The following is a 14,558-nucleotide window of genomic DNA, read 5'->3' as shown; positions in this document are numbered from 1 at the left end:
GGGTCATCTGACCCCGGTGCTCTTTCCTGCTAAGGCAGGGGGTCGGACTAGATGATCTACCTAGGTCCCTTCCGACTCTAGCTACTATGAAACTATGAAACTATGAAACTATGCACAGGGCCTTCAGGAAGGAGGCTTACCCACATAGGCATTCATAAGCTCAGGCTATAAAACAGAGTTCTGTTTGAGCAACAGACCAGTTGGCTACATCCCCTGACCTGCCTGGAATCTTGCTTACCCACTTGCTCCCTTACACCTATCTAAATCCAACCTAATCCTTGCCTTGAAGTTTGCCTACATTCCAGCCTGTACCTATGTATAACCTCTCAAAAGCTGCACTTGCCTAGCTTGAACCCATACCTCATTCCTGCCTAGCTCCCCACCCAGCACTTGCCTGTCTTTGCTTCCACTACCGTGCTTGCCTCTTCCTGTCATGAATTGTCCTGTTCCTGCTCTGCCAGTCCCCAAGTGTTCCAGCCCCTAGTTTGGACTCTGTTTGGATGACCTATGGCATGCCTTGACTCTGACTTCATCACAACCCCCAGATTGATACCCCAGAACTGGGTGACACCCATCTTGACCTCAGTTCTCATCCCTGCTCTAATATACTTTTGCTGGACTGACCACCCACATCCTGGTTTATCCTAATAGGGTAGGGCTGATCAGCCACCTCTACCAGCACCAGTCACTGTTCCTGCACCCCACTTTTTAAAATCCTGGATCCACCTATGGTGAAAGTCAAACTAAAATTTTGTTAAGAGGACTTTTGTGTATATGCCAAGCAAACAAAACTAAAGGATCTTAAGGGTAGTTTTATGACAAAATAGCGAATAGGTGGTTTGTCAGTGCTAAGGGCAAGGGAAAATGGAGTCAACCTGGATCTGTCAATGAGTTATTTCTATCCCAGTCCAGTAACTGAAGCTAAAGTGGGTTCTGAAGTAAATCAGATCAAATTAAACCTTACCAGGTCATAGCTTACATGCATTTTGAGTCTTCTTGATAAAATCCATTCATCTGGATACAAAGGCAGAGCATATTAATTAGAAAGTACAACTTCAAAGATCATCATGCATTTCTCCATAAACAAGTTTTCTCTTCTGTCATTTCCCAATGTGAAAAATGGTTCTCCAATAACAACAGAGACCTTGTTATTTTCTAAATCGGAAGGGGTCAGCAACTCTGGACATTTCTCTATTATTTTAATTTTAATATACAAAATATACTACAATGTTTATTCTCCCCTGCTATTCCTTGGTCCAACTGGCAAGAGACATTGTAGTATATTTTGCAGTTCCATTTTCAGGTACATGTGTCCATGGCAGCTAGCCTGCAACCAACTCTATATTTCTTAGTCAAACATTAAATTGTGTTTTACTACTATTTAGCCATTAATTCCTTTATCTGGTGTTCAACATGAATGAATAGTCCTATCTTTAAATTTCCTTATGTTTTATGCAAATCAAGGACAATTTCTTCTTTTAACTTATTTTTGTCTGCTTGTTAATAGTACTGCATAACTGCTTTCTTATGTTTACAGCCCTTCTTAATCCTCTCCTTCCATCCCCCCTTTCCTGTGACTGGGAGGAAAACACCATTCTTTATAATTATTTACTCTCATTATCTTGACACATGGATGCAAGTTAATCTTGGCAAGAAGAGATAGGAAAACCCTCTACAATTTGCTTGATACAGGCAGGACTGTATCCAAATACAGTAAAAGCTGTATTATCTGGCATCCATGGAGAATGGGAAGTGCTGGTTAATTAAATATGCCACTTATTTGAGAGGTGTCTTTGCCTGTTCAGGCTGCCATCCCTCCCGCCGCATCCGGTGCACCAGGACTTCCTCTCACTGGTGTCAGTGTGCAGGAGGAGAAGGAGAGGGGCATCGTGCAGGCCGCTTTGCCCCAGACCATAGCAAAGTCAATGAAGTGGGACTTGCTGAAACCGGAAGTGCCACGGTGCGACTTTCAGTTTCATTTTTGCCATGTCGATCAGCATGTCAGTTAATGGAGCATTCTGGATGGTAAAGTGCTGGGTAACACAGCTTTTACTGTAGTCATTTTGCACACACGCAGCCCATCTCCAGAGGTACAGGGGTGTGCACTTGCAGTGGCACAAATAGTATTGGCACTATTTCTGCCTCTTCTTTGTGCTGCAGTTCATGTCCCTGCAAATGCACTTTGTTGTGGGACACTGTGTCCCCTGTTGGGCTAACTGCCCTTACCCAACTCCACCTTGCTCCCAGCATACTGGAACAGTCTGGGCAAAAATGGAAGAGTGGAATCACCCTGGCCAGCACTCTGACGTTCCCTGGAGGAACAAAGCTTCTGTTTGTTCTGGTGCATGCAGCATGCACCACACACTTTTTCCCCAGGGTTTTTATTTGATACTGGAAAATCCCAGTAGCAAATTTTGCCTCTGTGCTGAAAGTTTAATGTTCCATGTCTTCAGATATGTCACCTGAGCACCATGAGTTTTCAAATATGTTTGCCAATGGTTGGGCTATGACACCTGCCAGCTCCTTGAGTACTCTAGGGTGTAATTTGGTCAGGACCAGCTGACTTGATGTCCAGCCTCTCAAGGTGTTCCTTTACAAGGTCTACACTGATGCTGGGTATAAATATGCCCTTACCGTGCCTGTCCCGCATCATGCTATACCAGGGATGGTCAATTATTATGGGCAGAAGGCTGCTTACTGAGTTTTGGCAAGCCATCGAGGGCCGCATGACAGGCAGCCCAGAGCAGATAAATATTAATTTTCTAAATTTTTTAGGGGACCCATAGGCCACATAGAATGGTCTGGTGGGCTGCATCCAGCCCCCAGGCTGCATTTTGCCCACCCCTGTGCTATGCAGTACGGTTCCTTTGGGCTGATAAAAGACTGATGTGAAGTATCCATTAAGCAGGTTGACCTTTTCCTGATTGTTGGTTATTAGTTGTCTCATTTGGTTCAGCAGGAGTCCAATGTTACCTTTGCTTTTTTTCTGACTCCCTACATATCTGAAAATTGATTTCAGTTGCAGCTTTGGCTTTCCTGGTCCCCTCCCTGCAGGCACAGACCAGTGCTGAGTACTCCTCCTTGGTGGTGATTCCAGCCTTCCATCCTTTATAAGTCTCTCTTTTTAGGTGAAGGAGGTCATCAACTTCCCTGCTAAGCTAAGGGGGTTGCTGTGCCCTTTTGCTACCCTTCCTCTGAGATGGGATGGCCATCCCTTGTGCTGTCAGGATCACTCCCTTGGGGAGCAACCACTTCTCTTGGACTCCTCTTCCTGTTGAGCCATGGTCCCTTATGGCCTCTACAATGAGCCTTCTGAGCTTGCCAAAGTCATCTTTCCTAAAGCCAAGGACTTCTGTATTCCTGACTGACTTGCCAGCTTTGTGATAGATAGTAAAGGTGATCAACTCATGGTCACTGTAACCCAGCTTTCCATCAATATTTAGGTCACTGACTAGATCATCCCCTTTGGCCAGTACCAGGTCCAGCGATGCTTTACCTCTTGTCGGCCCATTCTTCACAAACAGTAAAGGCAGACACCAATTTAACTACTTCAACAAAATGCATGAATCTATTTTGAAAGTAGTTGATCACAGGAGATGAAAACCCAAACAAGCAGACCTCAAAATCAACTAAGAACATCTATCTTCTGTTGCTTTAATGGAAACACAACAGTATCCATCCACAAAATGGGATAGAAATAATCAACTTTCAGATTCAGAGGATTAAGGTTTTTAGGTGACCAATCTATGTTATTTGTATCTCTGTAGATGCTGGCCCCTGTACCCCATCTTCATTTCATGACTGCAAGAACATTTTAATAGATTTACAATTTTAAAATGGTACAGAGTGCTAGTCAAATACAAGTTGCAAGAAGATACAATTCAAACAGCATGAGCAAGGTAGCTTCTTCTAATTTTTCTGGTAAATGCATTAGTATCTTTCTTTCCACGCTAATATAACTTTGGCACCTTTGGAAAAGTAAGGTTTAAAAGTATTTTGATAATCAAGGCCTAGTTTTTGATGTTTTCAAAATTTTGTTATGTGGTATCCCTGTTTGTACTAGTGAGTGAGGTCATCCATTTGCAATAATGCAATAAAACTCTCCTTTGCTTTGGCATTGCAGTAGTGTAACAGTGGATATATTGTCCTTAATCATAATATCCCTGGTGCAGGCACATTTTAGGAAGAAAAATTTGACATCATCATTTTTTTTTAATATTTTCTGAATTGTTTTCACAAATGTATTTTCAAAACCACTTTCAAAATTGAAGTCTTCATTCATGCAAGTCCAGTAGTATCCATCTTTTACACACGTTAGATAGATTGCTACCCATATACAAATTTAACCTCAATGATAATATTTGAGTAGAGGGTTTGGATTTTTTCCCCTCTATAATTTTGATCCAATCTACTTCAGCTTAATCCATGCTGCTCACCCCTCCTTATTTTTTAGACAATTGTTCTTTAGTTTCTGTTAAAACATGTCTATTTAAAGACCTCTTTCCATTCAGAAATCTTACTCAACAAAAGTGTCAGTGTGAAAATATCCTATAATAGGTACACTTGCAAATTCTCTATTTGTCTATCCACTCCAAAGGCCTTTATGGCAAAAACTGAGAGGTCTTTAAGAAATATGCAACTAATGTTAAAATAAGAGTCTAATCCTATTGTATACACGTGTTTTGCAGGGATAAAGTATGTGTGGCATATATACGTGTTTTTCTACAGGGACTCTAACTATTTTGTGAGAACATATCCATATGGGATAATTTTTGATGTTACAGCCCATTTCTAGACTATTAATCGCCAGACAGTAATCTAGAACCTCACAACATATGCACATTCAAGTAAGATGCCTGCCTAGCAAGAAGAGGAATTATAACAAGTGGCTAACTCCCACATCCATGCACATGTCATCAGACACCCAAATGTAGTTCTATGGATATTAGAGACATTGAATACAAGCAAACCAAAAACTTGATTCCACCACAGTTATGGAGGATTGGTAACCAGATTCCATTAGGAAGCTGAAAAAATATATGATAAAAGAAATTATGTAAGTGGAAAGTTATTTTCTTCCTATAGAAGGGTCCATGCCAGTATATATTTAGCAGCTAGAAGTGTTCTGTAAACAAAGTAATTCTCAGTCTCTAGAAATTTAGTGAACTATAACACTGCTGCTAGGACAAAGTCTATTATATTATCATTTCAGATCAGCACATGAGAGATATTTCCCTTTTTATTATATCAAGGATACTGCCAAGGACTGAAGAAAAACAAAACCAAATTGCTGGCTATATTTGAAGATGTTGCTTTTGGAACACTCAGAAGATAAATAGCAATAGCAAAGAAGGACAAAATTTCCGTTTTTTTGTTAACCAGAAATTGACATTTGACCTATATTTAAAGAGGCAATTAAATGAATCAGCAGAAGTGTATATCACTTTGTACCCAAATGCAAAGTAAGTTGATTGAGAGCAGCAGGGGTGGAATTTGCAATCTGTCATTTAAAAATGCAGTTTTGCTGATTATTTTAGTCTCATTTCTGTTGGAAAGAAAAATAATGTACAAAGTATTTACTCAGTGGAAGACTGAATAGAAACAGGGCAACTATTTTCATTCTTTCAATCTTAATGATTTTTATGGATTCATAGAAGTTATGGGCTGGAAGGGACCTCAGAGATCATCAGGTCCAGCCCCCCTGCTCAAGGCAGATGACCCCAGCAAGCAAGAGTACTGTGCGTCCAGTACTCTTTTGAAGATCCCCAGGGAAGATGACTATACCACCTCTGGGTGGAGTCTGTTCCAGACTCTGGAAACATGAACTATAAAGAAGTTTTTCCTAATGTCTAATCTGAAGCGGTCCTCTATCAGTTTATGACCATTATACCTAGACTTCCCTTGCAGTGCCTTCGCGAACAGATGCTCCCCTAGCCCCTGATGTTTGCCCCTTATATATTTAAAGGCTGCCACCAAGTCCCCGCTGAGTCTTCTTTTCTCCAGGCTGAACAGTCCCATGTTCCTTGGCCTTTCCTCATATGGTCTGTTCTACAGACCTCTAATCATTTGTGTGGCCCTCCTTTTGACTCTTTCCAGGGTCTCCATATCCCTCTTGAACTGCAGCACCCAGAACTGGACATAGTATTCTAGCTGCAACCTCACCAGTGCTGAGTAGAATGGGAGGATCACATCCTTAGTTTTGCTTGTGATGCATTGGTTGATGTATGCCAGAGTGTTGTTTGCTTTTCCAGCTATAGCATCACATTGGTGGGTCATGTTCATTTTATGGTTGCTCATGACCCCCAAGTCTTTTCAGTTGTGGTACTGGCTAGTAGAGCTGTGCGAAGCTTCAGTTCACAATTCGATTCAGAGAAGATTTGGACTCATTCAGAGGCCAAATCTCTGAATCAAATCTCTAGAAGCTTAAAATTTTCTGAATTGATTTGGAAAAGATTTGGTGATTCGGAGATTTGGATGGCAGTCTTTATGGGGAAAAAGAAACTTAGAAGAGGGAGGGGAAGCAGAGGGGGGAGGACTGATATCTCTAGCTGACCAGTGACAGTGACTTCTCTCTGCCAGAGGTACATGGTCACAGACAGCTGGCAGGCTTTGTGGCTGCAGCAGGGACTAGAAGACCTGCAGTTTTCACCCCCTCCTCCCCCCATGCTTTAACACACACACAGTGTCACCTATGTCACGAGTTTTGCTTGTCAGCAGTTTGACATGCAGTTTCCCAGAAACCCCTGCAATTATCTCCTTGAAACTTGGCAGGCTTTGTGGCCTCAGCAAGAGGCTACCATCCCTGCAAGTGTCATCCAAATCAGCCAAAGAACAACAAAGTTATAGAGATTTCATTGGTTCCCATTATACTCTATGGCAGAATCTCTGAATTGGCGCTGAATCTTCCAAAGCTGATTCGGCCAAATAGAATTGGAAAAGTGATTGGAATCTCTGAATCAAATCCCTGGCATCTGAATCAGCTGAATCCAAATTGAACAGTTGCCTATTCACACAGGCCTACTGGCTTGTGTACCACTACCGGGCCTGTAAATACGTTGTAGGTTATTTCTCCCTAGATGGAACACTTCACATTTCTCAGTGTTAAACATCATCAGGTTTAGATCCACCCACTTTACAAACCTGTCAAAGTCAACCTGAAATCTCAGCCCGTCTTCCAGTGTGACCGCACTTCCCCATAACTTGGTGTCATCCGCAAACTTTGCCAGTACACTTTCCGCACCCATGTCCAAATTGTAGGAAAATGTTAAAAAGCACTGGTCTGAGTACTGAATATGGAGGGACACCACTGGTCACCTTTCACCATGTTGACTCAGTTCCATCTATTAAACTGGCTTCAAAGTCAGACCCAGACAGTGTTACCTGCCACCAGACTGTTAAGTTGTTGAGACTACAACTTGCCAATTTTACCATGAGGACATCATGCAAAACCAAGTCAAAGGCCTTTTTGAAATTTATGACATCAACATCATCTCCCTTATCCAGAGGTCAAGTTACCTGATCATAGAAGGAGATGAGGTTGGTATGGCATGACCTGCCTGCAACAAAGCCATGTGGGTTGTCTTTTAGAATACTGCCTTCTGTTACCCTATCAATGATGGAGTCTTTGATAATTTTTTCCATGATTTTTCCATGAATTGTGGTCAGACTGATTGGCCTATCATTCCTTGGGTCCTCCTTCCTTCCCTTCTGGAAGACAGGCACCACGTTGGCCCACTTCCATTCTTCTAGGACCTCTCCTGAGCCTCATGAGTTCTTGAATAGTTTTGTCATTGGTCATGCGATGATGCCAGCCAGTTCTTTCAGTGCTCTGGGGTGTAGTTCATTGGGTCCTGCTGACTTATAGATATCCAGCCTCTCTAAGTATTCCCTCACAAGATCTTCATTGATTATATCCCCACCTTCTCCATCCAACTTTCTGTCTGATAAGTTAATGACCTTGGTCTGGGGGAATACTGGTGCAAAGTAATCATTTAGGAGTTTGGTTCTCTCCTGAGTGTTGGTTGTTAGCTGCCCCATTGTGTTCATCAGGGGTCCTATATTTCCCTTATTTTTTTCCTGCTTCCTACATATCTAAAGAAGGAATTTTTATTGTCTTTGATTTCTGTTGTCATTTTGTAATTGGTTTCTGCCTTAGCTTGTCTAATATGATACCTACAGACACAGGCCATTCATCAGTACTCCTCCTTGGGGGTTATTCCCAGCTTCCATCTTTTATAGGTTCCTCTTTTTGTTTTGAGGAGACCCATGGTCTCCCTATTAAGCCATGGGGGTCTTCCAGCCCATTTGCTACCTTTCTTATGAACAGGAAAGGACCTCCTTAGACTCCAGGGGTTGTATCCTTGTCCCTCTTTTTGAACTCCCTTCCCATCGGACTATGGTCCTACAGGGCCTCACCCACCAATCTCCTCAGCTTGTAGAAGTCAGCTTTCCTAAAGTCAAGGACTTCTACCCTACTGGCTGATTTCTCTGCCTTATGATGGATGGTGAAAGTGATTGTCTCATGGTCACTGTTGCCTAGATTACCCTAAATCCTTAGGTTACTCACCAGATCATCCCTTTTGGCCAAAACCAAATCCAGGAGTGCCCTTCCCCGAGTCAGCCCATATATTTCTTGAGTCAAATAGAGCTCCTTGATGCAAGTGAGGAAGCTACACAACCACTGGGTGCTCTTCCGAAGAGATGCATAGGTAATTGAAGTCACCCATGACAACCATGTTCTGTGAATGGGCAGCCTCTGCCAGTTCTCTGGAGAATTCCAGATCAAGTTCCTCCACTTGGTTTGGAGGTCTGTAATATACTCCTAGCTAGTACCCTTCACCACACCCTCCCTGTATATTAAGCCAGAGGGTCTCAAGTCACCCTTCTTTTGTGCCTATCTTAGCTTGCAGAGATGTGTAGTACTCCTTCACATAGACAGCATTCTTCTTCCCTTCATTTAGTCAGTGAAAATTCCACAAATGTGGTCAAGATTCTTATAGATCTTTTCCATCTAAAAAGGTCTTTTCCATAATTGCCTTGTGATGTATATATAAAACAATGTATTAAGTTTTCCTTTTTCTCAAGTTTCTAATATTTAATTGATAAATGTGATTTTTTTACTGAAATCACATTTGAGATTAATTAAGAATTTCTAGTAGTAATTAAAATTATGCTAATCAAAATCTACATCCAACAAAAAATAATAAATGCCAGTGCAGATGTGCCATGGTGTGGGAGGTGGGGCCCCATACCCTGCTTGGATCACAGGGCCCCAGTAACTGTAAATCATCCACTGAGTGTGTGTAGATGAAACAAGGGCCCTAAATTGAAGTGGTGAGTTTTTAAACCCACCACTTCAATTTAGGGCCCTTTAAACCCCCATGTTATGCACACACCCCACACATACCTTCCTCTCTGGCCATGGGGAGGGAAAGGCAAACTGCTGGTAGACAGAGTAATCCCTGGCCTGCAGCGGAGGGAGGGCTGATGCTTCTCTCCATGGCAGTGGCAGCCACCCACAGGTGGCACCTGCTTCAGGCATTCCTGGGGGTCACCACAACTGTGGAGGGAAGCACGGGGCCCCCGCACAGCTCAGGCAGGCAGGTTCCAGGAGGGATGGAAATCAGGCTCACCACTTTTCTTGGGTGGAGCCTGCCGTCCTAGGCTGCTGTCAGGCTGCCTGCAGGGCTTCCTGCAGAGCCCCTGAGCTGCACTGAGCTTGATGCTTTGCTCCACAGCAAACTAAGACTCCTTGGAGGAATTTTAGTTTGCTGCACCTCAAGTCATTTAAGGCATGTTCTGCCACCAAATTTCCTACAGTGGCTGGAATTAATGCACAATACGCCACCGAGACGTGCAAATATTGACACGTATCGGCATATAGTCTGCTTTAGAGTGCCGTGCACACATACCCGTTTTTTTGTCTACATACAGCCTAGGGTTTGGGAGCAGATGTGGGAGCTCAGGTACTTGATTAGTTACATGAGATTAGTTATGTTTCAAGATTCATTAAAATTAGAATAGCAGTGGGATTTTATTTGGAACTCCATTTCAAGATTCCAATTTAAATGCTATTTAGAGGTCTGTTTCAAGATTAATTTCAGGTTTCCAGTTTTGTTTTAAAGATTTCAAGATTCTCCAGATTTAATTTTGAGATTCAAGTTTCATTTCTTGAAACAAAACTGGATTCAAGTGTTTTTTTCAAAGTTTGAGTTTCCGTTTTTGAGGTTCATTCAAGTTTTAGTTTACATTTCACATATGGAAATCAAGAACTAACTGACACGTTCTCAGGCTTCCAACCCTCAGATAAATATAAGTTACTGTAGTTGACGATGTACTCCCAAATTCAAACAGTTTGTAGTAGTATTGCTATTATTGAGAGTAGGGCTCTAGATTATTTCTGAATATTTGGCTCTAAGACTCCAGTTTTCAGAAATGTTAAGCATTTTAATTTGTACAAAAATTAAATAGCATGTAAAGTCTTATCACCTTTGAAAAAGTACAATCAATATTCTGCCTTTTACATTGCTTGCACAGAAGTGATGCAAGAATTTTCAAATCAGTAAGATGTCAGCAGCATTATCTTCCAATTTATTTTGCTTGTAGCTAAGAAACATTTGCAGTTCTTTTCTTGCTCTATTTGATATTTCATTATCCCAAATATCTGAACGAGTAATCTCATTCATTACATATGAAAATCTGTTGTATTTTAGCTATTTGCACTTTCTTGCAAAAAAAAAAAAGTTAAGAGAGATCATGTCATTGTCCTTCGTACAATACAAAAATATAGAATTTAAATTCAGGAGAGCATAAGCTTGATTTTTTTTAAATCTAAAAAATTCTTTATGAAAATAATGAGAATAATTCTGAATGTCAAATACTGACTTCTCACAAGAATTTGATTCAGTCTGAGGTTCTGGCATTTCAGACATTTTTAGCTAAACTCCTTGTGCCATTACATTTTTGTGCATATAACTTTTGTCCGATTCATTCAGTTAAATGCATTCATTTGTAAACTACCACCTTCAAAAATAATTTGGATACATTGAGGTTAAATACAGATTCCTTTTTTGGACAGACTTTGACTAAATATTTCAGTTTTTAGTATACTTTTATGTTCAATGTTTTGAGCTCATGTTTCATTAAGGTATAGCCACTTTAGGATATGCCTTGGAATAAACATCCCACCCATTCTCTTCCCCTGCCATCCTGGATTGGGCCCACTGTCCCCTACACCCTTCCCAGTACCCCAGTTCTCCAGTCGTGGCCCCCACCCCTCCATCACTCACTTAATTGTGGCTGCCTATATTGTCTGTTCCAGGGGAGCAGGCAGGGAAGAGTTAACTTGCCTGCCCAGCTACCACTGCAGCTGCTTTCTGGGCTGGGCTCAGCCCAGAGAAGAACAGCAGCCCAGCAGCAGCAGCATTAGTGGAAGCAGCAGTGGCTGGACTGGCAGATTAACCCTTCCCTGTCTGCTCCTTTCAGGCAGAGTGCAGAGGGAGCAGGGGGAGGAGTCCTGAGGGTGAGGGATGGCAGGCATGGAGCCCCAAAAGCAGGGGACACCCAGAGGACCACTGAGGGGGCAAGGGAGAGGAGGGCAACCTGGAATGGGAGGGATAGAGAGTTCTAATCTTTCAGTCCACCAGCCCCATGCTGGCCTAAATTGTGACTGCTCTACATTCAAACTAGCGCTAACACCCATCAACATTTGAGCAAGTCAGTGGAACCTGTAAAAAGGTCCTCATGGAGGAGAGATACAGCCTTTTAAAGAATAACATTTAATATTTCATAAATCATTCCACTGAAATTCTAATCATGTAAGATTAGCAAAGCAATGAGAAAGATTTTGAAATCCTTCAAATTCCTAAATCATCAATGCTAGAGTTATAACTTGTCCAAACGATGTGATTACTTGTCCCTGCTTGGGCAGGAACCAAGTAACTGTTATAATTTGTACCCTTGTTCAATCAATCCACCATAATTTGAGCAGGTAGTACTAGGTCCTCCAAAGTCCAATATTGGGATACATCCCCTCTATCTCATCACATGAAGCTGAGCCAGAGAGAAACATATAATGAGAAACATATAATGTAGTTAGAAGGTAATGGAATTAATGTATACCGATAGTTCACCCTAGAATAATTCTGATCCTTTCAAAGAATTCTGGAGGTTCATAAGTTACAGTTACTGGTATTTATTTTTATGTAGATTTTCATAATGTACATGCTACCCCATTAGTAATGCTACCCCATTACTAATAATTTCAAATTAAACCTAAGTGTTGTTTCACCATAGCTTTCAGTAAACATTTAGAGTGCTTGCAGATGTAAAAAAATGGCCCAAGATGATGCTTTACTTTAACTTGACATACTCCCACACCAAGCCCCACACATGTCCAGATGAGGCAGTGCATTACTTCAACTTGGCTCACCTAAAGTCTAAAGATTGAGCGATTTAGTGGGGCTTTTATTCTAATAACCAATTGAATCAACTTTAGCTAAGAGCACAAAAAAGCCCTGCTGGATTGTCTGATCTTTCCAGATGCTGCAGAGCCAGGTTGCAGTAACATGCTGCTTCTTCCAGTAAAGCATGGGTTTTCTTTTTTTAAATGTCTTCAAGCAGCCTTAGTGGCATCAGTAAACTTCTTCAACTTGTGCACATTAAATGAAGAGTCTACTGTCCACTTCTGTGGACAGTACAAAAAAACATTTCTTCAGTTTCTGGTTTCAAAAAAAGCAAAACTGCAAAAGTATTGCAACTTTTATTAGGAAACCACAAAGTTTAGATTATATTAATAAAAGCAGCACTGCAAGATTGGGCAGAGAGTCTATCCAAACTCTTGCCATGTTATCACATTCCTTCTTTGTAACAAAATGAGACTTATTCCACTCACCTGAGCAGTTCAAAGTAGGGAATTCATATAACTTACTAAAGAAAGCAGTACAGTTCATCAGCCACTAGATATATTAGTCCACAGGCAAAAAAAAAAGAGAGAGAGATTTTTATAAAACTTTGTGAATAAATCTCTTGAGACCTGCCATCTGATAAAGATGAGCCACCAGCACATTTATGAACAAAAATAGCTGCTGCATACCATGTCAAACTACTTTCTTTAATAATTCTAAGCATGGTTCAGCAGAGGAGTGCATGTGCAGAACAGTTATCAGCTTGAGAAGGATTCCTAGAGCAAACCAGAGATAATAACAGAGGTGGAAGGATAATTTACAAGTTTTCCCCCTTTCTTTGCCATTTCAGGTAAAAGTTTCAATACAAATTTTACTTTTTTCTCACAGGATTTAGTCCCCCCCTCACCATATAGAACAATTTTAGGACTTTTTAAAAGGCATCTTCTGGAAATGATGTAGTTTATTATTGGTTGTTGTGTCAGAATGATGTTATACCTGTAATGGTCTACAAAATAGGAGAGGCAAGGATATTTTTTTTTTTGTGAAGAAGAGGTTTGTGTGCTCGCAAGCTTGCTACTCTCTCTCCTAATTATAAGTTGGTGCAATAAAAGCTATCATCAAAAAATCTTTATCATCGGTCCTAATATAAGCCCAAGAGTTACTCCGCTATTAACTTCTCACCCCTGGGGAAAATATTTTTAGGATTTTGTTCCCCTCATTAGCCAGTATTTAATCTAATAAGTAATAACAGGATCCTGTAGTCCATTATTGCCCTTGACACACTCTCATGAAGACCTTACACAAAATTTTGGAAAGCCACTTAAATTATGCACACTAAGTCATCTCAATCTACTATTTTTTCATCTTTTCTTAGAACTTTTAAAGGCTTGAGTGGGATTGAGGAATGCATAAATTTCAATGTGGGGATGCGAAAAGATAATAGACAATTTAACATCAAAGGTCAAGTTTTGTAATTCATGAGCCAATCCACCTGACAACCTTAAAACTATTTTATAAATTAAAGTGCATAAATTGAAGCAGATGCAGATATTACTAACTATTTTGATTTAAGATTATATTTAATGCGGTCTTGGCTATGGATACAAGCCTTAGTGCAAGCAGGTAAAAAAGGAGAATCACATACACATAACTGACCAGTGACTACAGAACTTAAAACACATTGTCTAACTGAAGCACAATAAGAGGGGGAGAGTGAGCATTCTGATTGAAATGACATCATACTTTTATGGTTATGTAGCCATCATGGTCCAGCTAAATACAGGAGGCAAAGATTTTTGTGGATTATATCTTTTACTAGACCAACCGTATTGATGGTTGCAGGGGGAAGAGGAGGGACAGAGTCAAGCTTTTGTCTACCACAATACCCTTCTTCAGGTCTCTGGAAGAGAGGAAATTTAACATTTTTTCGCACTACCCAAATCAACATCGCTTCATGGCTACCTGATGATACAATTATCAGGTAGCCAGAAAACAAAAGAGATTCATAGATTCATAGATCCCAGGGTCGGAAGGGACCTCAATAGATCATCGAGTCCGACCCCCTGCATAAGCAGGAAAGAGTGCTGGGTCTACATTACCCCAGCTAGATACACATCTAGCCTTCGCTTGAAGACCCCCAGGGTAGGGGAGAGC

Source organism: Crocodylus porosus, unplaced genomic scaffold (assembly GCF_001723895.1).
Source record: "Crocodylus porosus isolate Cpor-Errol unplaced genomic scaffold, CroPor_comp1, whole genome shotgun sequence".
NCBI classification, from domain to species: domain Eukaryota; kingdom Metazoa; phylum Chordata; order Crocodylia; family Crocodylidae; genus Crocodylus; species Crocodylus porosus.
The sequence above is the reverse complement of the archived record's forward strand: the minus strand, read 5'-3'. Positions refer to the sequence as shown.